General features: G+C 36.5%; 1 protein-coding gene across 1 annotated transcript in view; it reads left to right on the top strand.

The window, feature by feature from the left end:
* The window catches only part of LOC306642113 (aldo-keto reductase family 1 member C1-like), a 227,436-nt gene that overhangs the window by 54,402 nt on the left and 147,246 nt on the right, over positions 1 to 25,788 (top strand). The gene's annotated exons all lie outside the window — the stretch shown is intronic.

Below are 25,788 nucleotides of genomic sequence, written 5' to 3'. Positions count from 1 at the left end.
AAAGTCAATGATTACAGCCACAGGAAGTCATTTTGCAATAGGCAGCCATTGGCTAAAGTTTGTTACAGTTTTCACCTGTTAGATAACTTTGAGAAAACTATCAATAAGTAGGATGCAAAATTAAGACATTTCATATTATTTGTAACTTTGTTCAACATTATCAGTAAAAAAAATGGAAAATCTTAAAATATTATGAATTTAACATAGCTGTGTACTGGTAATTTTATGCACTGATGAAATGGAATATTTGAAACAATTCAAAGTCAAATATAAATGTTTATTAAAAAAGGTTTATTAAATATAGGAATAGGGGCTTTTAACTAAGTGAAAACAGAAGGGAATGTATTATAACTGCCAACATAGTATATTTGTAAAAGATTCATGATAAAAAAGGAAAGACAACAAATTATAATTACTAATTCTCTCTGAATAGTGATTCTCTGACAAACTTTTAAATCAACTAGAATGTTTTTTGTCACTTCCATTATTTCAAAAACTACTTACTTATGAAAATGGAGGAGTTCTGATTCGTATGCAGATTCTATTTTCTTATGGTTTAGGTTTTAAGACAAATCCCCTTCTCGATCACACATTATTTGTTTAAATGAATTATCCTATGTCACACACAAACACACAGAATTTAAAAGAATGGTTGAACATTTAGACTCTGACACTCAAAAACAGTATCAAAGGTTAAATGGCAAAAAAATTAGCCTTTTTAACTTTCTCATTGGCAAAATATTTAACAAATCTTCTTATGTTGCTGAGTAACAAAAATGTCCATAGTTGATGAGTGTGAAGTCCTGAGAAATATGCACCAAAAAAAGTGCTACATCATGTTGCTCAGTGAAGGATAAATTAATGGCAGCTCTTGGAAAATATTTTGGAAGATGCAACAGAAGCCTTATGAATTTTCTGAAAGTTTGGTTTACCAGTGATTGCTAAAGAAGTTTTCGCATTTTCTTTGTTTTTTGTACAATTTTTTTTTTTTTTTTTTTTTTTTTTTTTGCTTATGATGAGCACCTTCTTGGTCATATATTAGAAGAAATGAAGTATCATACACCATTTTCACAAACATGATTTTTTAGAAAAGATTATGGAGCATTATTTGGAGTCTCTGAAAAGTAATCAAATGTTAAAATGAACAAAAGTTAAACATTTAAATTTCCCATTGGTAATACATTTTTCATAATTTGGCTACCAATGCCCAAGAGGATTCAAGACTGACCAATGCGCAGTAAAAATTGCATTCACTGTGACATTCTGATAAGTGGAAGACAAATGATCATACCTGGGGAAGTCAGTTTGAAGTAGGTAAACAGAGGCTAAACTTTTTATTATGCCTCTCACATGTTAGATAACTATCATAAAATTATCAATATGTAAGACACAACATTAAGACATTTTATATAACATTACCTTGTTAGAAGCTGAAAAAATCTTAAATGATTATGATTTGAGTAGAGTTGTGTGAAGGTTGATAAACTGATGGAATGGAATATATAATATGATTAAGATTCAAACATAAATGTTTATTAATAACAATTATTACATTATTAATAGAGAATAAAAGTTTTAATTGGGTTAAACGGGAAGGGAATCACCAACACAATATGTTCATAAATGATGCATGTTACCATGCATGTAGGAAATTCTACAAACTCTAAGTAGTCATTCTTTCTGCATAGTGAGATGAGGAGTAATCCAGTACTTGCTTTAAAATCACCGCTAGACATTTTTGTCATGTTTATTATTTGAAAAAGTGTTTACTTGCATAAACTGAAATGCTCTACCTTTCACACAGATCCTATTTTCCTGTGGTTTAGATTTTGTTAAATTAAGCCCTTTCACAATCACACATTATTTGATAAAATGAACTGTCTTACCTCACAGACAAGCGCACACAGAAATGTTCAAAGAACTGTTGGGCACATTTCAAATTTTGATGAAGAATCAAAGGTTAAAATTGAAAACAAAATAGACTTTATAACTTTCTCATTGGCAGTATATTTTCTGAATGTTCTCTTTTGCTTTGTAATGAAAATATCCATCACTGACAATTGTGTAACCCTGACAAGTGTGAACTAAAAATAGTTCTACGTCACACTGCTTAGTGAAGGATAGATCAGTGAGAAATCTAGACATGTATCTCAAAAGATACTATTGAACCCTATGGTCTTTCTGAAAAGTGGGCCTCAGTGATGGCTGAAACTTCCATAATTAATGTTTCACTTTTGTAATCTAAGAAAAGTGTTTACTTGTAAAAAAGGTGAAAAGCTCTGACCTTGAAATTGAAAAAGAAAGGAATTTCCTAGCAGATAACCCACCCAGTAAACTCTCTCTCAAAACCTTCAAACTGCTTTTGCTCAGTGCTACAAACCTCACTGAGAGCTCACAGTCTTCACTCTTCGTTCATTTACTACTGAAATTCTCCCTGTCCCCTTCCAGGAATTGCAAATTAGGATTATGGTATCTCCTGACTTTACCTGAGTTGCAATTCCTGCACATTTTCTCCATGTCTCTTCACTCAGAGATCAGAATATTTGTGTGCTCTGATCCTGCATCAGAGGTCTACATGGACATGGTAACATGTGCCCAAGACTCTCCTGTACGTAGGGCAGAATACCTTTGCTCCACATCCAACACACCTCACTAGTCAACAACCTCAACCACCTTCCATGCTGACCTGAGCTTCTCTAAAGAGTCTTGGGGTGTATTGAGAAATAAAAAACAAATTTAAAGCATAGAAAAAGAGAAATTTCTTGTGCTATGGGAGTCCTGTTAAGGAAGTCTGATCCTAGACCAACAAGGTGAAGATTTGGACCTACTTTTTCTTCTATAATCTGCAGGGTCACTGGTCTGATTCCGAGGTCCTTAATCCATTTTGAGTTTAGTTTCGTGCATGGTGAGAGATATGGGTTTAGTTTCATTCTGTTGCATATGGATTTCCAATTCTCCCAGCACCATTTGTTGAAGAGGCTATCTTTTCTCCATTGCATATTTTTGGCACCTTTGTCTAGTATGAGAAAATTGTATTTATTTGGGTTTGTGTCCGTGTCCTCTATTCTGTACCATTGATCTACCTTTCTATTTTGGTACCAATACCATGCCGTTTTTGTTACTATTGCTTTGTAGTAGAGTTGAAGATCTGGTATTGCAATACCCCCTGTTTCACTCTTCCTGCTAAGGATTGCTTTAGCTATTCTGGGTTTCTTATTCTTCCAGATGAATTTCATAATTGCTTGCTCTATTTCTGTAAGGTACGTCATTGGGATTTTAATTGGAATTGCATTGAATTTGTATAGCACTTTAGGTAGTATGGCCATTTTGACAACATTAATTCTTCCTATCCAAGAAAATGGAAGATCTTTCCATTTTCTAAAGGGTTCTTTAATTTCTTTCTTTAGTGTTGTATAGTTCTCATTGTAGAGGTCTTTCACTTCTTTTGTGAGATTGATTCCCAAGATTCCATCTCACCCCAATTAGAATGGCGATTATCAAGAATACGAGCAACAACAGGTGTTGGCGAGGATGTGGGGAGAAAGGTACACTCATACATTGCTGGTGGGGCTGCAAATTAGTGCAGCCACTCTGGAAAGCAGTGTGGAGATTCCTTAGAAAACTTGGAATGGACCCTCCATTTGACCCAGCTATCCCACTCCTTGGCCTATACCCAAAGGACTTAAAATCAGCATACTACAGAGATACAGCCACATCAATGTTCATAGCTGCTCAATTCACAATAGCCAGACTGTGGAACCAACCTAGATGCCCTTCAATTGATGAGTGGATAAAGAAACTGTGGTATATATATACAATGGAATATTACTCAGCCATAAAGAATGACAAAATTATGGCATTTGCAGGCAAATGGATGAAATTGGAGAATATCATGCTAAGTGAGATAAGCCAATCTCAAAAAGCCAAAGGACGAATGATATCGCTAATAAGTGGAGGATGACACATAATGGGGGGGAGGGAAGGGTTAGTGTTAGGGTTAGAGTTAGGATTAGGGAGGGGGGCAAGTATGGAGGAAGGAAGTACTGTATAGAGGGTAAAGAGGGGTGGGAGGGGTGGGGGGAAGGGAAAAAATAACAGAATGAATCAAACAACATTACTCTATGTAAATTTATGATTACACAAATGGTATGCCTTTACGCCATGTACAGAGAAACAACATGTATCCCATTTGTTTACAATAAAAAAAAGAAAAAGAGAAATTATGAGATTTCAACAGAAATAAAATCTTATGCCCATATATAAACATTCATATCATATAAGGAGTTTGTATTCATTCATAAATATCTCGGATTCTCAAATGATAAATTCTAAAGAGAACTTGTGTGTCTAAAATATATCCAACCAATCCTCCCCTGAAAGAAATTTTACTATATCCTAGAAAGAACCACTGTCCTATTAAATCTGAGAGATAAGAATTATTCCTATATTTCACACATAAATCTGCATACATAAATTCATGTAAGATGTAAGCCTGTATAATTCTTATACAATTATACTGAGACTGATGAAACTTTGATAATGTTTGGCATATATTAGGAGAGGAATAAACCATCTCAAATATTAAAGAACTTGGGAAGGCCCTGAGGCGACCAGTTTGTGTTTCCACTGAGACAAATACTTCCCAAATTGTCTCTCTGTTGGGTTTGGCCTGCTGTGCACATCCAGGATGATCAGCTCATTTGTTTAGTAAGGGCTTCAAGTGGAAAACAGATGACTCCTACCTTATGCTTTCCAGTCTTAGTTGGAGTATGGAAAAGAGTGTGTAAGAGAGGTTTGTCCCAGTTTGCTGAAATAATAAGGACAGGTGTCATGTTGTAACTAGGCTGGAGAAAAATCTGGTGTTCAGCACACATTTTTCTTATTCTGCAAGCTGTGTAAATTTTCTGTCAGAACCTTAACTATCTGACAATAAGAAAATATTAAATTTATAAAGGCTAGGTAAGAACAATGTGACATTATGCAGATCAGTGGCAAAAACCAATGAAAACTGTTTTTCATGTTGCATAAAGTGCTGACCATTGCAATACTAAAAAATGCTAGGTTCTGATGCTTTCAGTTGTTCAGAAAAAGGAAATTCAACTCAACATGGTTTAAAATTTGAGGAAATTGATTCAGGTCACTAACTGGAGGGAAATAGCACTTATTTTCCTAATAATCCTATTAGCGATATTGATATCATATATGTATTATGGGAAAACATAGTACTAGGTACTTCATTTGAGAAAGTTCTGCTTTTGGATAAGACATAAATGTGGTCTTCTAAGGCTGCTATCATCTTGAGACTCTTACCTTACCTGATTCTTATTACACTCCTTTCATTCTCTTAGTTTAAATTTTAGTCCAAGATATGTGGATATCACCTGTCATTCTTCATGCACATAACTGAAGCCTTCAGTTGTTGGAAATTTCAACTTCTAAGAATTTCTACTCATACCTACAGTATGCTTGAGGTAACTGAGATGAAATTTTAACTTTATTCCATGCTAAGCGTGTCTCTTGCTCTGTTGCTTCTACTACATCTCCATCTATCAAATTCCTGATCCATCCGGGTTGCAGTCATCTGGTCTCTCTTCTTTCCTCTGTCAAGTTCCCATTAAAGCTGATGTATACACATTGCATTAAATAATAGAGTAAGCGAAAACTTGTCAGACTCCTCTCACTTTCTCTACATTTCTCCTATAACAGACCTGCTGCTGGGTGAGGCCTGTCATTTTCACCTTTTGGTGTGTTTGTACCAATTATCTGGAATAAACTTGACACTAGGGAGAACTTACCACTCTTCTCTTCATAAGGACCCATTCTCTTAAAATGAGTCTGAATCCCAAACACTCATACTCATTAGACCTGAAATAAAACTTGAGCTGTTACAAGGTTTTGAGTTTGACAAGCAGGTCGAGGTCTAGGCAAAACTAGAATCCTCGAATCTAAAGAAATAATTGATTTTTTTATTATGACCTCAGTTACTGGGATTGTTGTCTTCTCAACATCCCTTTTCTTCCAGATTATTTCTTTGGGTCACTCAGGTTAATTTTATTGGCATTTCATGTTATCACCATGTAAAAGGGGATTTGACCCAGTCCTAGTAAATGCCACATAAGAAGGATTCTGTTGGGGGCTTCTCTGCACTTACTCATCTGTTCTATGAAAGTTATTTTAACAGAGTTGTCTCTTCATCCTAAACTGGGTATTGTGCTGCTGTGCTGGGTGCTCTTCTCCCAGTCTGAAACTTTTGTCAGCAAACAGAAGAGAGAAGAGCCAGGAGCAGATGGGAGAATTTTTACACTCCTGTGGATAATATCCAGAGCTCATTTGTTCTCTGAGATTTTTGTTATGGCAATAAAGCTGTCTATCAGCTTAAGCCAATATGATATTTTTATGAGACTTTTGGCCATGTGGTATCCAACAAAAGTAAACACTGAAGATAATAAGTTTCTTTTTGAATCTCCTGCCCTTACTGCATTTTGTCTACATGTAAGAGCATAAAGAATCTTTGAAAACTGCTAAATTCACCTGGAGGAATAAGTACCTTTGGTTTCTAAGGGTTGATCATGGTATGTGCACAAGCTGCAGCAATGTTGAAAAAAGCCTGAATTTTGGTATGTACTCTTATAGAATCATGGTCCATTTTTAATGCACTGGAAAAGACTACTGGTGACTATTCTAAATATATTCTTTAAAAATTAAAAAAAATAAAATTTGTGTTTTTCTATTTTTGATGGTATACAAAGATTTTGAAAACTAATTTTCTAAGGTACATAAATTTGGCACCTAATGAATGTGGGGCCACTCTTAGGTAGTTTAGAATTTATTTTTTGCATCTTTCATGTGTCATGAAAGTTGGTGATTGCTGGACTTTAAGTAAAAAACCACCTTCTGATCTGCCAAGACATGTTATCTAATTTCAGCAACTATCTAAGAGGTTAAGCTGCATGTATGACTGGGAGGATGAAGCACCTGTTTTAGAGATGCTAAGCACAGACTTGTTACCCAGTATCTTCCAAAGATTGTGACCAGAGAAATTGCAGTGACTTTAAGTATAGTTACTTTGTTATGAGGAAAGAAATTGACCAAGACCACATTGTCCAAGGCAGCTTTGGCAAGGGTAGGCCAAAAAAAAACTGAAATTGTCTGCCACTTTGCCATATTTTTCTTTATTACTTGCTTTATAGCTGCTTTAGATAACTGAAACTTGATAGATCTTGTATTGTCTTCCTTCGCCAGACTCGAATGGCTTCTTGATGTTTCCATGGGACAAATTCAAGCTTCTCTAAAGCAAAATTTTCTTACATCACTCTGTATTCTACATTTCCAAATTATTTATGAGATTCCATTTGCTGAATGCATCCTAATAGACATAAATAATTTCAAACATATTTTAATTAAGGTTGTTTCCATTTTTCTTTAAAACACTAATCATGACTCTTATCTATGGCATTGAATAAAGTATGCAAAAAGTTCCTGTTTGACTCCATAATATAATTATCAAAAGAACAATTGGTGGAAGAAGAAGGGCAGAGTAGAAGACAGAAACAAAAGGAAGGAGAGAGGGCAAAAGGGAAGGCACGGGAAAGTGACTGGGGAATAAAAATCTACCCCATTATGCTATTCCCATGCATGGGGAGAAGAGAATAAATCAATATTTCAAATCATCCACATATATAAATGTACATTATATCATTTGTATTAAAGTAACAATAATAGAAGGGAGTTCAGGAAAGTAGAACAAAATTGGGGGGAAGCATGACAAAGAAGGGGAAAGTATTAAAGAATGAGACTAATCAAATGTTATGTGCATGTATGAATTTGGAATCATGAATCCCTTATTGTGTATAATTATAATGGACCAAAAAACAAAACCAAAAATTTTTTAAAGATATTTCCCAAGCAGCTGAGTGTTCAACTCTGCCCTCTTCACCTTCACATATCTGACTAAAGATGCTAATCTGGTAGGTTATCCTCTCAAATCATTGACAACCATCTGAAAGGAAATTGTCACTCCCTAGTTTCCAGAACCTCTGTTCCTTGAGCTGCAGATAGGGAGCCCTTGGAGTGCACTCATCCTTGCCCTCTGTGCTTCATTTTGCAGACCAAAAACCATGATCTAAGTGAAATATGTTTTCAGGTTACTCTATGGGCCAGAGAAACACTCAATAATCAATATCAATTGCTACTTCCCTAGAACCTGAGAACTCCTCTCTACTCCCATCCCAGAACTGATTTAGCATTTCCAAACCCCTGCTTGCAGACTTGTAGCCCAATTAGTTTTTGTTCATAATGAGTCAAAATGAATCAAAACATAAGTATAACAGAGACAGTGAAGGTAAGAATTTTGAGGAAAACAGCTTTATTTTGTTCTAAAAAAATGTTGAAAACTTAGTGCCTACTTTAGTGGACTAGTGAACTTTGCTGTAGCAGAATGGGAATTGCTAAGAACCATGGATTAACAGAAGTGATGCATCCAATAATCAGCACCTGAGCCATCTCCCATATCTCTATCAAGGTGGGGGATATTACTAAAAGTTATGAAGAAGGTGTACATATTAATATTCATTAGCAAAATGATAATTTGGATGATCAGCAGCACTAAAATGAGAAAGAAAAATGTGTAACATAGACTCAGTGACTCCATTTTCATAGGGCTAAACAAGTGACACCCAGGGAGCTCCATTATATTTCTGAGTGGGGTAGAATCTGCCATTCCTAAATTCATGAACATAGAATATAGAAAATAGTTATTTTTACTTATAATTAAATTATTCAAATTGTATTCCTTTTGTGAGAACTGAACACAAAGAAGTCACAGAGACAAGAATTCACGGACATTCATCTCCCTTAGCTGTATCAGTCAATCTATGAAAGCCAAGAATTGCCTTCTTTTTTCATATTCTCAGGGAAAGTAGAAACAGAGTGCACCATTTTTATTTACTCATTTTGTGCAGAAGGACACCTTCATTTAGGCCATGTTTAGTATAAGGTCAAGTTCAGATATTGACCAATACATTGCTAGCAATGTCACTTCCATTTCACTAAGTCATTATTTATTCACTGTCCATCACACAGGACATGGTGCTAGATTCAGATATTGAAAGGATGTTGATTATAAGAGACACTTGCAAATACCAGGAGCTCACCATACCATATTTACATCCCCATACATTACAAGCAGCACAATGGAAAATCATTACTTCTTGAAGAATGTACTATGTGATGAGAATTGCCAATGTCTTGCTACTGTATATTGACATTATGTTCCTACTCTGTCCTTCATTTATAGCTATATTAACAAAGACATTAGTAATAATAATATTTGCCAACATTTAAGCACATGTAATTGTACATTATTGAATCTCCTTTTTTTACATCATCACCTTTTTTCTATTATGAATTATAATTCCCACAGGCAGAGGGCCATGCATTCCTTGTTTATCCCCACTTATACTATATGTCCAATACCAGATTCTATGATCACAAAGCATCAAAAATGAATAAAGATTTTGTCTTTTCTATCAATTTGTTCAACAAGGGTGTTTTCTCTGCACACTCTCCCCTTGCTTTTAAATCTCTCTTCTCAAAACTATTTCATCTCCTGCATTGAGATGCCCACATTTTCAAACTTCAAACCAAATGTTCTCCCCACAGCATCACTGGAAGTTTATGGGAGCCAAATACAGCATCTGGATTCTGATCAAACCTGTACTGAAAAGGAGGGAAAGACTTGAAAATAAACAAGCAAAGGCCACATGTTTTCCAAAGTTACTTATGACTTAGTGGTAACATATCAACGTTTCTGTTCAGGCCATCAAGGTATTTCATGTCTTCTGCAGTCAACTCAAAATCAAAAACCTATCACACAAGTAGAAAGTTTTTAGCACATTTAGTGTACACATTGCCAATCCTAGAAATCCACTGAAATCAGATAAATCTCCAAAAGTTACTGAAGACATCAAGCAAAACACAGAAATACACAATATATATCAGGTGAAAATCAAATAGAAATCACTTTTAGCATGTAATATAGAGAAACTTCACTAAATACAGTCAAAAAGAAATATCAATGAGATGTTGCAGCACAATACAGCTGATGTTATTCCAAGTTTACTGTGCTTATGTATTAAAAGACCCAGAAAAATCTAGGGCAAAATTTTGAAAAACATAAGACAATTTAAAGTTTTTAAAGGATACAGTTTGATTCCTATATCCCATCGATGAAAAATTTAAACTCCAATACTGATTTTTCTTCAACATTTTTAGGACAGGAATTGTGAAACTATGAACAATATCCTGTTCAAAAACCAAAGGACCTAGCTCAAAGAGAACCATCTTGTCTAAATTTGAGACATTTTAAGCATGGAAACAACTTTCATTAATTGCTAACATATGGAAAAATATGGGTACTTAAATTCTTAGAAATTTCTTTAAAAATGGTGAGAGAGGGGGGATTCAAGATGGCGGACTAGAGGGTGGCTGCGTTTCGTGTTGCTCCAGGACTCAGGACTCAAGAAGAGGAGATATAGAGAGCCTTGGGACCAACTCAAAGCAGCCGGGCGAGAGTCCCCCACTGGGCAGGCGTCCCGGACGGGGCAGGAGTCCTGGACGGGGCGGTAGCCCCAAAAGCAGGGATCTTTGCAAAGTAGAACGGCCGGCGAGGCGCCCCTCCCCCCGCCGGAGCAGTGATCGCAGACAGCTGGGAGCATTGAAGAGGGGGCTGCCCAGAGGAGAAGGAGAAATACGGGCTCGGCATGTCGCTTGGAATTGGATCAGCTGCACCAGGGCTCCGGGCGGCTATCCGGAGGAGCAGCGTGGACTCAGGACTCAAGAAAAGGAGATATTGAGAGACTTGGGACCAACTCAAAGCAGCCGGGTGAGTGTTTCCCACTGGGCAGGCATCCCGGACGGGGCGGTAGCCCCGAAAGCAGGGATCTTTGCAAAGTAGAACTGCCGGCGAGGTGCCCCTCCCCCTGCCGGAGCAGTGATCACACACAGCTGGGAGCATTGGAGAGGTGGCTGTTCACCACAGCGCTTGGACTCTGCGCAACCCACCCGCGCTCTGGAAGGCTGCCCAAAGGAGAAGGTGCTTGGTGAGCTGTTTGGACTGAACGTGACCACCCCTGAACACAGGGGGCTGCCCAGAGGAGAAGGAGAAATACGGGCTCGGCACGTCGCTTGGAATTGGAACAGCTGCGCCAGGGCTCTGGGCGGCTATCCGGTGGAACAGCGTGGTGAGTGGTTTGGTCCCAGAGCATCCGCTCCTGAACATAGGGGGGTGGTCTGGAGAAGGAGGAGGAGCGCGGCGGGGTGCTTGGGCTCGAAGTGACTGCAACAGGGCTACGGGAGGCAGTCGGGACAAGAAGGTGCACAGTGAGTTCTTGGGACTCGTGACGCACCAGATCTCTGGGTGACTGCCTGGTGGAGAAAGTGGTGCGTGGTGGGTCACTTGGTCTTAGAGCGACCGCACGGAACAACAGGTTGCTGCCGGAGGAAAAGGCGTGTGGCGGGTCACTGGGACTCGGAGCGATTGTAAGGGGCTCCTGGTGGCTGCTCAGAGGAGGGGCCGCATAGCCAGGCGAAAAGTGCAGAGCAGGGTCCTAGACGGCTTCTTGGTGGAAGGGCCCCACAGACAAACTGAGGGGCAGAGCGAAGGCTCCAGGACTGCAGGCAGCTTCTCTGAGGAGAGGCAGCCGAAGGAGATTCGTTTGCGAAGGGTGAGGCTTCCAGGCCCAGGAGGTAGGTCCGGGTCCCTGGGAACATTGCAGAAGAAGGCTGCAACTACAGCCCAGGTGGTAGTTGTGAATTGAACGGAACCTCTGGGAGGAAAACCGACCAGCGAGACCTCCCCACTGGGTGACTCCTCCCTCTTGGGTGAGGTTCTCCCAAAAGGACCGTAAAATCAGAGACACAGACCCAAACTGGTCTTGCATCAACCCATAACCTACTTCCCTTCTGGATGACCATTCATCAGCAAGTGAAGGTACCTCTGCCCACTAGCAGGGAATATACCCCACCAGAAGGCCACCACCCCTAGGGAGTCAGCTCCCTTGTGGAGCACTGCATTATCAACTTCCTCCAAGATTTCAGGCTACTGAAGACTAAGAGGGGATATAATAGAAATCTTCAGGGATATTATAAGACAATAGAGGAAATCTGCAATATCACAGCGGTCAACTGATACCTGAACAATATGAGAAAACAAGGAAAGAAAATGCTGCAAACAAATCTAGATGTTACATCAATGAAACCCAACGACAGCATGGCAGAAGAAATGACAGAAAGGGAGTTCAGAATGTACATAATTAAAATGCTCAGGGAAGCAAATGACGAGATGCAAGAGCAAATGCAGGCACTGAATGATCGCACCAATCGACAGTTAAAAGAGCAAATACAGGAAGCAAAAGATCACTTCAATAAAGAGTTAGAGATATTGAAAAAAAACCAAACAGAAATCCTTGAAATGAAGGAAACAATAAACCAAATTAAGAACTCCATAGAAAGCATAACCAATAGAATAGAACACCTGGAAGACAGAACATCAGACATTGAAGATAAAATATTTAACCTTGAAAACAAAGTTGAACAAACAGAGAAGATGGTAAGAAATCATGAACAGAATCTCCAAGAACTATGGGATATCATGAAGAGGCCAAATTTGAGAATTATTGGAATTGAGGAAGGCTTAGAGAAACAGACCAAAGGAATGAACAATCTATTCAATGAAATACTATCAGAAAATTTCCCAAATCTGAAGAATGAAATGGAAGATCAAGTACAAGAGGCTTATAGGACTCCAAATATACAAAATTACAACAGACCCACACCAAGGCACATTATAATGAAAATGCCCAACATACAAAATAAAGACAGAATTTTAAAGGCCGCAAGAGAGAGGAATCAAATTACATTCAGGGGGAAACCAATAAGAATATCAGCAGATTTTTCAATCCAGACCCTAAAAGCTAGAAGGGCCTGGAACAACATTTTTCAAGCCCTGAAAGAAAATGGTTGCCAACCAAGAATCTTATACCCAGCAAAACTTACCTTCAAATTTGATGATGAAATAAAATCCTTCCATGATAAACAAAAGCTAAAAGAATTTACAAAAAGAAAGCCAGCATTACAGAACATTCTCAGCAAAATATTCCATGAGGAAGAGATGAAAAACAAAGAAACAAATCAGCAATGGGAGGAACCATCCTAAAGGAATTGTCAAATAAAGGAAGAACCAAGTCGTCTCAAAATAAATAAATAAATAAATAAAATGAACCAAATGACCGGGAATACTAATCATATCTCAATAATAACCCTGAATATTAATGGCCTGAACTCATCAATCAAAAGACATAGACTGGCAGATTGGATCAAAAAGAAAGATCCAACAATATGTTGCCTGCAAGAGACTCACCTCGTAGAAAGAGATACCCATAGACTAAAGGTGAAAGGATGGGGAAAAACATACCATGCACATGGACTCAGCAAAAAAGCTGGGGTATCCATCCTCATTTCAGATAAGGTGGACTTCAAGTCAAAACTAGTCAAAAGGGATAAAGAAGGACATTACATACTGCTTAAGGGAACCATAAATCAGCAAGACATAACAATCATAAACATCTATGCCCCAAACAGTGGCTCATCCATGTATGTCAAACAAATCCTTCTCAATTTCAGAAACCAAATAGACCATAACACAATAATACTAGGTGATTTTAACACGCCTCTCTCACCACTGGACAGATCTTCCAAACAAAAATTGAACAAAGAAACCATAGATCTCAATAACACAATCAATAATTTAGACTTAACGGACATTTATAGAATATACCATCCAAACCAAGACCGAATACACTTTCTTCTCAGCAGCACATGGATCCTTCTCTAAAATAGACCATATATTATGCCACAAAGCTAATGTAAGCAAATACAAGAAGATAGAGACACTACCTTGTATTCTATCAGATCATAATGGTTTGAAGTTAGAAATAAATGAAAGAGTAAAAAACAGAAGCTACTCCAACACCTGGAGATTAAACAATATGCTATTACATGATGAATGGATAACAGAAGATATTAGGAAGGAAATTAAAAAATTCCTAGAGGTAAATGAGAACAAAGAAACATCATATCAAAATCTTTGGGACACTATGAAAGCAGTACTTAGAGGAAAATTTATTTCATGGAGCGCATTCAATAAAAGAAGTAAAAATCAACAAATAAACAACCTAACACTTCAGCTCAAAGCCCTAGAAAAAGAAGAACAGACCAACACCAAAAGTAGTAGAAGACAGGAAATAGTTAAACTCAGAGCTGAAATCAACGAAATTGAAACAAAAGAAACTATACAAAAAATTGACAAAATAAATAGTTGGTTCTTTGAAAAAATAAACAAAATTGATAAACCCTTAGCCACTCTAACAAAGAGAAGACGAGAGAAAACCCAAATCACTAAAATTTGGAATGAACAAGGAAATATCACAACAGAGACGATTGAAATACAAAACATAATTAGAAGCTATTTTGAAAATCTATATTCTAACCAAATAGAAAATTTCGAAGACATCAACAGGTTTCTAGAGACATATGAATTGCCTAAATTGAACGAGGAGGACATACAAAATTTAAATAGATCAATTTCAAGTAATGAAGTAGAAGAGGTCATCAAAAGCCTACCAACAAAGAAAAGTCCAGGACCAGATGGGTTCTCAGCCGAGTTCTACAAAAATCTTTAAAGAAGAGCTCATTCCAATACTTCTCAAAGTATTCCATGAAATAGAAGAGGAGGGTACCCTCCCAAACTCATTCTATGAAACCAATATTACCCTGATACCCAAGCCAGACAGAGATAAATCGAGGAAAGAAAATTTCAGACCGATATCATTAATGAACATTGACGCAAAAATTCTCAATAAAATTTTAGCAAATCGCATACAAAAATATATTAAAAAGATAGTGCACCACGATCAAGTGGGTTTTATCCCAGGGATGCAAGGTTGGTTCAACATCCGGAAATCAATAAATGTAATTCACCATATCAATAGACTTAAAGTCAAGAACCACATGATTATTTCAATAGATGCAGAAAAAGCATTTGATAAAATACAACACCCCTTCATGCTCAAAACACTAGAAAAAATAGGGATAATGGGAACATTCCTTAACATTGTAAAGGCAATCTATGCTAAGCCCATGGCTAATATCATTCTAAACGGTGAAAAACTGAAAGCATTCCCCCTAAAAACTGGAACAAGACAGGGATGCCCTCTTTCACCACTCCTATTCAATATCGTTCTTGAGACTCTAGCCAGAGCAATTAGACAGACCAAGGAAATTAAAGGAATACGAATAGGAAAAGAAGAACTCAAACTATCCCTATTTGCGGATGATATGATTATATACTTAGAGGAACCAGGAAATTCCACCAGAAAACTGTTAGAACTCATAAGTGAATTCAGTAAAGTGGCAGGTTACAAGATCAATGCTCATAAATCCAATGCATTTTTATACATAAGTGAGGAATCCTCAGAAAGAGAAATTATGAAAACTACCCCATTCACCATAGCATCGAAAAAAATAAAATACTTGGGAATCAATCTCACAAAAGAGGTAAAAGACCTCTACAATGAGAACTACAGAACACTAAAGAAAGAAATCGAAGAAAATCTTAGAAGATGGAAAGATCTCCCATGTTCTTGGATAGGCCGAATTAATATTGTCAAAATGGCCATACTACCAAAAGTGCTAGACAGGTTCAATGCAATCCCAATTAAAATCCCAATGACGTACCTTACAGAAATAGAGCAAGCAATCATGAAATTCATCTGGAAGAATAAGAAACCCAGAATAGCTAAAGCAATCCTTCGCAAAAAAAATGAAGCAGGGGGTATCGCAATACCCGAACTTCAACTTTATTACAAAGCAATAGTAACAAAGACGGCATGGTACTGGTACCAAAATAGACAGGTAGATCAATGGTACAGAATAGAGGACACGGACACAAACCCAAATAAATACAACTTTCTAATACTAGACAAAGGCGCCAAAAATATGCAATGGAGAAAAGATAGCCTCTTCAACAAATGGTGCTGGGAGAATTGGAAATCCATATGCAACAGAATGAAACTAAACCCATATCTCTCACCCTGCACAAAACTCAACTCAAAATGGATTAAGGACCTTGGAATCAGACCAGAGACTCTGCAGATTATAGAAGAAAAAGTAGGCCCCGATCTTCAACATGTCGGCCTAGGACCAGACTTCCTCAACAGGACTCCCATAGCACAAGAAATAAAAGCAAGAATCAATAACTGGGATAGATTCAAACTAAAAAGCTTTCTCTCAGCAAAGGAAACTATCAGTAATGTGAAGAAAGAGCCTACAGAGTGGGAGAATATCTTTGCCAATCATACTTCAGATAGAGCACTAATCTCCAGAATCTATAAAGAACTCAAAAAACTCTACACCAAGAATACAAATAATCCAATCGACAAATGGGCTAAGGAAATGAACAGACACTTCACAGAAGAAGATGTACAAGCAATCAATAAACATATGAAAAAATGTTCAACATCTCTAGTAATAAGAGAAATGCAAATCAAAACCACCCTAAGATTCCATCTCACCCCAATTAGAATGGCGATTATCAAAAATACAAGCAACAGGTGTTGCGAGGATGTGGGGAGAAAGGTACACTCATACATTGCTGGTGGGGCTGCAAATTAGTGCAGCCACTCTGGAAAGCAGTGTGGAGATTCCTTAGAGAACTTGGAATGGACCCTCCATTTGACCCAGCTATCCCACTCCTTGGCCTATCCCCAAAGGACTTAAAATCAGCATACTACAGAGATACAGCCACATCAATGTTCATAGCTGCTCAATTCACAATAGCCAGACTATGGAACCAACCTAGATGCCCTTCAATTGACGAGTGGATAAAGAAACTGTGGTATATATACACAATGGAATATTACTCAGCCATAAAGAATGACAAAATTATGGCATTTGCAAGCAAATGGATGAAATTGGAGAATATCATGCTAAGTGAGATAAGCCAATCTGAAAAAGACAAGGGACTAATGATATCGCTAATAAGTGGAGATGACACATAATGGGGGGGAGGGAAGGGTTAGTGTTAGGGTTAGAGTTAGGGTTAGGGAGGGGGGCAAGTATGGAGGAAGAAAGTACTGTATAGAGGGTAAAGAGGGGTGGGAGGGGTGGGGGGAAGGGGAAAAAATAACAGAATGAATCAAACAACATTACTGTATGTGGATTTATGATTACACAAATGGTATGCCTTTGCGCCATGTACAAACAGAGAGGCAACATGTATCCCATTTGTTTACAATAAAATTAAAAAAAATGGTGAGAGAGTAAAATGTTCAAAATTTAACAATTGGTGAATTAGGTAAATAGCATTCTCTGCCTTCTTTTTTGAAATTTTCTGTATATTTGGAAATTCTTTGAAGTACGAGGTGGCAAAGTTTTTTTCCCACCCTGTAGGCTCTCTCTTCACATTGCTGATAGTTTCCTCTACTGAGAGAAATCTTTTTACTTTAAATCTATCCCAGTTTTTTTGTTTTGTTTTGTTTTGTTTTTGTTTTGTGGTGCTGGAGATTGAACCCAGGGCCTTGTGCTTGGGAGGCAAACACTCTGCCAACTGAGCTATATCCCCAGTCCTCTATCCCAGTTATTGATTCTTGCTTTTATTTCTTGTGCTATGGGAGTCCTTTTGAGGAAGTCTGATCCTAAGCTGACATGTTAAAGATTTGGACCTAATTTTTCTTCTATAAGATGAAGGATCTGTTGTCTGATTCTTAGGTCCTTGATCCATTTTGAGTTGAGTTTTGTGCAGGGTGAGAGATAGGGGTTTAGTTTCATTCTGCTGCATATGGGTTTCCAGTTTTCCCAGCACCATTTGTTGAAGAAGCCATCTTTTCTCCATTGCATATTTTTGGCACCTTTGGCTAGTATGAGAAAATTGTACTTTTTTGGGCTTGTGTCCATGTCCTCTATTCTGTACCATTGATCTACCTTTCTATTTTGGTACCAATACCATGCCATTTTCGTTACTATTGTTTTGTAGTACAGTTGACGTTCTGGTATTGTGATACCCCCTGCTTCACTCTTCCTGATAAGGATTGCTTTAGCTATTCTGGGTTTCTTATTCTTCCAGAGGAATTTCCTGATTGCTAGCTCTATTTCTGTGAAGTACATCATTGGGATTTTAATTGCATTGAATCTGTATAGCACTTTAGGTAGTATGGCCATTTTGACAATATTAATTCGGCCTATCCAAGAACATGGGAGATCTTTCCATCTTCTAAGGTTTTCTTTAATTTCTTTCTTCAGTGTTCTGTAGTTCTCATTGTAGAGGTCTTTCACCTCTTTTGTTAGATTGATTCCCAAGTATTTTATTTTTTTCAATGCTATTGTGATTGGGGTCGTTTTCCTAACTTCTCTTTCTGAAGATTCATCACTTATGTATAAAAATGCACTGGATTTATGAGTATTGATCTTATATCCTGCTACTTCACTGAATTCACTTACGAGTTTTGAAAGCTTTTGGTGTATTTTCACAGTTCCTCTAAATATATAATCATGTCATCAGCAAATAGGGATAGTTTGAGTTCTTGTCTTCTTCTGTAAAGCATTTGTCCGAATCCTTGACCCTTCTATTGATTGGGTTCTTTGTATTTTTGGTGTAAAGTTTTGTATGTTCTTCATAAATTTTGGAGGTAAGTGCTCTATCTGAATTCCATGTGGAAAAAATTTTCTCCCACTCTGTTGGCTCTGTTTTCACGTTATTGATTGTATCCTTTGCTGAGAAAAACATTTAATTTGAGTCCATCCAATCTAGTGATTCCTACTTTGATTTATTGTGCTTTGGGGGAATTGTTAAGGAAGTCTAATCCTAATCCAACATGATGAAGATTCTGGTATATGTTTTCTTCTATTTGGTGCAGAATCTCTAATTCCTAATTCCTTGATCCATTTTCAGTTGAATTTTATACAGGGTGAGAGGTAGAAGTTTAATTTTATTTTACTGCATATGGATTTCCAGTTTTCCCATAACCATTTGTTGAACAGGCTATCTTTTCTCCTTTGTATGTTTTTGGCTCCTTTGTCTAGTATGAGGTGACTGTATTTATGTGATTTCTGTCTCCGTGTCTTCCATTCTGTACCATAGGTCTGCCTGTCTATTTTTCTGCCAGTACCATGCCATTTCTTTACTATTGTTGTATAGTATAGTTTAAGGCCTAGTATTGTTATATCTCCTGCTTTACTTTTTCTGCTTGGATTGTTTTAGCTATTTGAGGTCTCTTATTCTTCCAGGCTAAGTTCATGATTGCTTTCTCTATTTCTATGAGGAAAGTAATTGGGATTTTAATTGATATTGCATTGAATCTGTGTAGTGCCTTTGGTAGAATGGCCATTTTGACAATGTTAATTTTGTCTATCCAAGAACATGGGAGGTCTTTCCATCTTTTTAGGTTTTCTTAAATTTCTTACTTCTATATCCTGTAGTTTTCATTGTTCTTGTCTTCCACCTCTTTTGTTAGATTTATTCCCAAGATTTTTATTTTTTTTCTTGAGGCTATTGTGAATGGAGTGGTTTTCCTAATTTCTCTTTCAGAGGATTCATCACTTATGAATAGAAATGCATTAGACTTATGCATATTGATTTTCTTTCCTACTACTTTCCTGAATTTATTTATTAGTTCTAGAAGTTTTCTAGTGGAATGTTTTGGATCCTCTAAATATAGAATCATGTCATCAGCAAATAGTGACAGCTTGAGTTTCTTTCTTTTTTTTTTTTTTTCCTATTTGTATCCCTTTAATTTCCTTGGTCTCTCTAATTGCTCTGGCTAGTGTTTCAAGGATGATGTTGAATTGAAGTGGTGAAAGAGGGTATCCCTGACTTGTTCCAGGCTTAGAGGGATTGCTTTCAGTTTTTCTCTATTTAGAATGATGTTGGTTGTAGGTTTACCATACATAGCCTTTACAATGTCAAGTTATGTTACTGCTATTCTGATTTTTTCTAGTGTTTTAAGTATGAAGGGGTGCTATATTTTATCAAGTGCTTTCTCAGCACCTATTGAAATAATCCTATGATTTTTAACTTTAAGTCTCTTGATATGATGAATTTCATTTACTAATTTCCAGATGATGACCCAACCTTGCATTCCTGGGATAAACCCCACTTGATTGTAGTGCACTATCTCTTTAATATATTTTTGTATGTGATTTGCCAGTATTCTGTTACGGAGTTTTGCATCTATATTCATCAGGGATATTGGTCTAAATTTGTCTTTCCTTGATTAATAATTGTTTGATTTTGGTTTCAGAGTGATACTAGCCTGATAGAATGAGTTTGGAACAGTTCCCCCTTTTCTATTTCCTGGAATACTTTGAGGAGTATTGGTATCAGTTCTTCTAAAAGGTCTTGAAGAATTTGACTAAGAATCCATCTGGTCCTGGGTTTTTCTTGTTTGGTAGTTATTTTTTAATTGTAAACAAATGGGGTACAACTTGTTTCTCTGTTTGTACATGAAGTAGAGGCATACCATTTGTGTAATCATACATTTACATAGGGTAATGGTATTTAAATCATTCTGTTATTATTTTTCCCCCACTCCTCCCACCTCTCTTTTCCCTCTATACAGTCCCTTCTTCCCCTCCATTTTGATGACTTCTTCTATTTTGGTGCTTGAAAGTGATCTGTTTAAATTGTGTACATCTTGCTGATTCAGTTTCAGAGGTCATATGTCTCTAAAATTTGTCAATATCTTCGATATTCTCTATTTTGTTGGAGTATAGATTTTCAAAATATCTTCTAATTATGTTATGTATTTCGATGATGTCTGTCGTGCTCTTTCCTGTTTCATCACAAATTCTAGTAATTTGAGTTTTCCCTCTCCTTCTTTTTGTTAATGTGGCTATGGGTTTAACAATTTTGTATACTTTTTTAAAAAACCAACTTTCTGTTTATTTCAATTTCATTGATTTCAGTTCTAATTTTAATTATTTCCTATCTTCTATTATTTTTGGTTTTGATGTTTTCTTTTCTAGGGATTTGAGATGTAATGTTACGTCATTTAGTTGTTGACTTTTCATTTTTTTAATGTATGAGCTCAATGCAATGAACTTTCCTCTTAGTACTGCATTCAGAGTGTCCCAGAGATTTTAATATGTTGTGCCATTGTTCTCATTTACCTCTAAGAATTTTTTATTTCTTCTCTGATGTCTTCTGATATCATTGCATCATCCAATAGCATATTATTTAGTTTCCAGGTGTAGTAATAGTTTTTGTTTGTTATTTTATTATTCATTTCTAATTGCATACCATTATGGTCTGATAGGATACAAGGTAGTATCTCTATTTTTTTGTGTGTTTACTAGTGACTTCTTTGTGGCATAGCATATGGTCTATTTTGGAGAAGGATCCATGTGCTGCTGAGAAGAAAGTATATTCACTTGATAAAGGGTGAAATACTCTTTAAATGTTCATTAAATCTATACCATTGATTGTATTATTTAGTTCTATAGATTCTTTGTTCAGTTTTTGATTGGAGGATCTATCCACTGGTGAGAATGGTGTGCTAAGGTCCCCCCACTATTATTGTGTTTTGGTCTATTTGATTCTTAAGATTGGGAAAGATTTGTTTTATGGACATAGATGCTTCATTGTTTGGGGCATAAATATTTAAATTTTTTATGTGTTGCTGATTTATGCTTCCCTTAAGCAGTATGAAATGTCCTTCTTTATCCCTTCTGACTGACTTAGGTTTGAAGTCCACTTTATCTGATATGAGGATGGAGACCCCTGCTTTCTTACTGAGTCCATGTGCATTGTATGATTTTCCCCATTCTTTCACGTTTAGTCTGTGAATGTCTTTTTTTAAGAGATGAGTCTCCTGAAGGCAGCATAATGTTGGGTCTTTCTTTTTCACCTGATCTTCCAGTCTGTATCTTTTGATTATTGAATTTAGGTCATTAACATTCAGGGTTATTACTGTAATATGCTATGTATTCCTGGTCATTTTGACTTATTTTTGGTTTTTAACTTGACTTGGTTTCTCCTTTGATTGGTTTTTCCTTTAGAATAGTTCCTCCCTTTTGCTGACTTGTATTGTTGTTTTTCAGTTCCTCCTCATGAAATATTTTGCTGAGAATGTTCCATAGTGCAGGATGTTTATTTGTAAATTGTTTTAACTTTTTGTTATGGTGGAAAGATTTTATTTCATCTTCAAATCTGAAGGTTAGTTTTGCTGGGTATAGGATTCTTGGTTGACATCTGTGTTCTTTCAGAGCTTGACATATATTGTTCAGGACTTTCTTGCTTTTAGTGTCTGAGTGAAGAAATCAGCTAATATCTGTATTGGTTTCCCCTTCTAAGTAATCTGACTCTTTTCTCTTGCAGCCTTTAAAATCCTATCTTTATCTCGTATGTGAGGTATTTTCATTATAATGTGACTTGGTGTGGATCTGTTGTAATTTTGTGCACCTGGATTTCTGTAAGCCTCCTGTATTTGATCTTCCATTTCATTTTTCAAGTTTGGGAAATTTTCTGATATTATTTTGTTGAACAGTTTGTTCATTCCTTTGATTTGTATTTCTATGCCCTTCTCAATCCCAGTAATTCATAAATCTGGTCTTTTCATGATATCCTATAATTTTGGAGGATCCATTCATAGTTTCTTAATACCTCCTCAGTTTAGTCAACTTTATTTTTAAGATTAAATATTTTGTCTTCATTATCTGAGATTCTGTCTTCCATGAGATCTATTCTCCTGGTGATTCTTTCTATTGAGTTTTTATTTGGTTTATTGTTTCTTTTGTTTGGAGTATTTCTGTTTAGTTTTTTTTTGCATAATCTCTATCTCTTTATTTAAGTGTTCTTTTGCTCTTTTAACTGGAATGATCATGCAGTACCTGCATTTGCTCTCTTATCTCATCTTTTGCTTCATGGATCATTTTAATTATGCAGATTCTAAACTCTTTTTCTGTCAATTCTACTGCCATTCTGTCCTTGGATTCTATCAAAATAGCATCTTGGTTTCTTATGGACACTTTCTCCCTCTGTTTTTTTCATATTGTTTCTGTATATTCCCCTCTAGCAGTGAAGATCTGAGATATTGATGTTTCCCCCCTGCAGGCTAATTTTGACCCTGACATTTTTCAGTACCTCTCCTTTGAAGGGGAGATCAATATTAGTAGCACCCAATACAGAGAAAATTCAGCCCTGAACAGATAGCCCCTATAAAGACTTTAATATTATTGTTATAAACAGGACATTTGATCATTATTTACAGTATTTCTAGTTGTGAGCGAAGAGGATGGGGAAGGGTTTAGAATGTAAGTGAGTAAATAGCGGTACTCATCAAAGGGCCTCAAGTCTCTTGTAGCTGTCTGAGGAAGGGAACTGCCCTTCCAATGATGGTGGCCACACCCTCAAGAATAATTCAAAATGCCTGAACCAGTCTCCAAAGAAGCTGGGGAGCCCCAATGAGGGCAGGCTGAGTCAGCACAGTAGGGGGAAGGCAGGTAGGTGCAGTGTCCATTGTCCACCTGCTGTGCGTGGTGGACAGGTGGCTCGGTGTAAAGAGTCCATCCACAGTTGGGGGAGGGAGTGGGCTCCTGAATGCTTTGTAATAGATGAGTTTTGGGCAGACTAAGTAGTTTTATAGGTATATTTTAGGTTTTTTCTGCTTTAACATTTATTATTAACTATTTAAACTTTTTAAAATTTATTCTCACTTGTCTGTTTCCACTGACTTTCCCTCTTTATCTGCTAATGGTAAATTTCTGTTGTTCTCTCTTTCACACCTCCTTTAATTTTTTTACTTCTATCATTTCTCCTCTTTACTCATACTCCTCACATCTTAAATCACCTCTGTTCTATCCCCGTTCACCATTAAAGTTATAAACCATTTCTCAAACTAAATGTTTCTGTTGTATGCAAAAAAAGTGCCTACCTCTTGTTTTTATTGTGACAACACTGCAGCTATCACAACAGAAATTATTTGGGTTAATGCTGTAATTTTTTATTGCTTCCCAATATTCTTTCTCTTCCTCAAAAGACTGATATACTGGAAACTTTCTGGAACACTAAAGGCTAAATAGTAGATAATCTACTGCCTCAGATTTATACCATTAGATAGGTAGACAAACAAACTGAAAAAGCAAGGTAATAAATTTCTCTAAACAAATCAAAATACATCAATAACAGAATCCATCAATACCATGGTAGAAGAAATGTCGGAGGAGTTTTGAATGTGCTTCGTTAATCTAATCTGCCAGGTAATGATGGTATAAGGAGTGAAATCTGAGAGGAAATACAATTAATGAAAGATCACATCAATATAGAGATAGAGATTATCCAAAAAATCAAGCAGAAATCCTAAAAATGAAGGAACAAATGAACAAAATAAAAAATACAATGGGAAGCATCAACAAATGACTGGACCACTGAGAGAACATAGTTTCAGGCAATGAAGACAAAATCCATTATCTTAAAAATAAACTTGATGATGGAAAAAATATGTAAATGACCATGAACAGAATTTCCAAGGTATATGGGAAACCATGAAAAATTCAAATTCAAGATTGATTGTTTTAGATAAAGGTTCTGAGAAACAAAACAATGAACTGCACAATTTTTCAGTGAAATAATACCACAAAATATCCGAAACCTAAAGAATGAAAATGGAAATTTGATATAGGAGGCTTATAAGACCCAAATGTCCAAAATCACAACAGACCCAAACCAAGGCACTTTATTATGAAAATATCTAACATATAGAATAATGATAGAATATGAAAGCTGCCAGAGAAAAATCACAGGTCATGTTTAGAGATATACCAATCCATACCTGAGCTGATTTATCAGCTAGGAGGTCATGTAATTATAGATATCAAGTGATGAAATAAAATTTATGCCAGCCAGGAATACTCTACCCAGCAAAATTAAGCTTCAGTTTTGAAGATGAAGTAAAAATCTTCCATTAAAATTTTACTGCAATGTGGTAAATAACTAGCTAAATATTAGAAACTCATATCATAATCATGGATTGGAATCTTTAATATTTCAAAGTAGTTTCTCTCCAAGTTTGGTGAGATCCCCAATGCAATATGAAGCATACAATGACAATCTGGGGAGAAATCGATATGCTGATTCTAAATTCTCTGTAATAGATCAATCTAAAATAGCCAAGATATTTCTAAATGAATGAAGAAGTAAGGAAATGTTTTCTGATGTTGGATGGAAAGTCTGATTTTCAATCATTATTAAGGCTGTGGGAAAGAGCAAACAGGACAATCATTGATAGAAAAGTAGCCAAAAATGTAGTTCCTGTTACTGGGAAGTTTAGCTAGTGATTTCAGTCAATGTGTTGTGTATGCATCCTTATTTTAAAATGTTAAAAAAAATACACTTGAATTAAATTTCAAAGCAAAGACTGTAACATTTTTGTAAAGTAATGTAATAGATAACCATTGAGTTCCCAATATAAGAAAAACCCTGAGATTCATCAACCATAGAGTCAAGGTATGAATAAAGCAATAAGAGAAGTAATATACGCCAAAAAGGAGAATGGAAGCAGAAGTAGAATTCTGGGAGAACATATTTCACAAAATACATCTGCATCTGATAAAGCATATGCAAAATAATGTGGTCAGGGGTTGGGGATATAACTCAGTTGGTAGAATGCTTGCCTCACAACCATGAGGGCCTGGATTCAATCACAAGCATCAAAAAAAAAAAAAAAAAATCCAAAATAATGT

Source organism: Sciurus vulgaris (genome assembly GCF_902686455.1).
Source record: "Sciurus vulgaris genome assembly, chromosome: 12".
Lineage (NCBI taxonomy): Eukaryota > Metazoa > Chordata > Mammalia > Rodentia > Sciuridae > Sciurus > Sciurus vulgaris.
The sequence above is the reverse complement of the archived record's forward strand: the minus strand, read 5'-3'. Positions and strand labels throughout refer to the sequence as shown.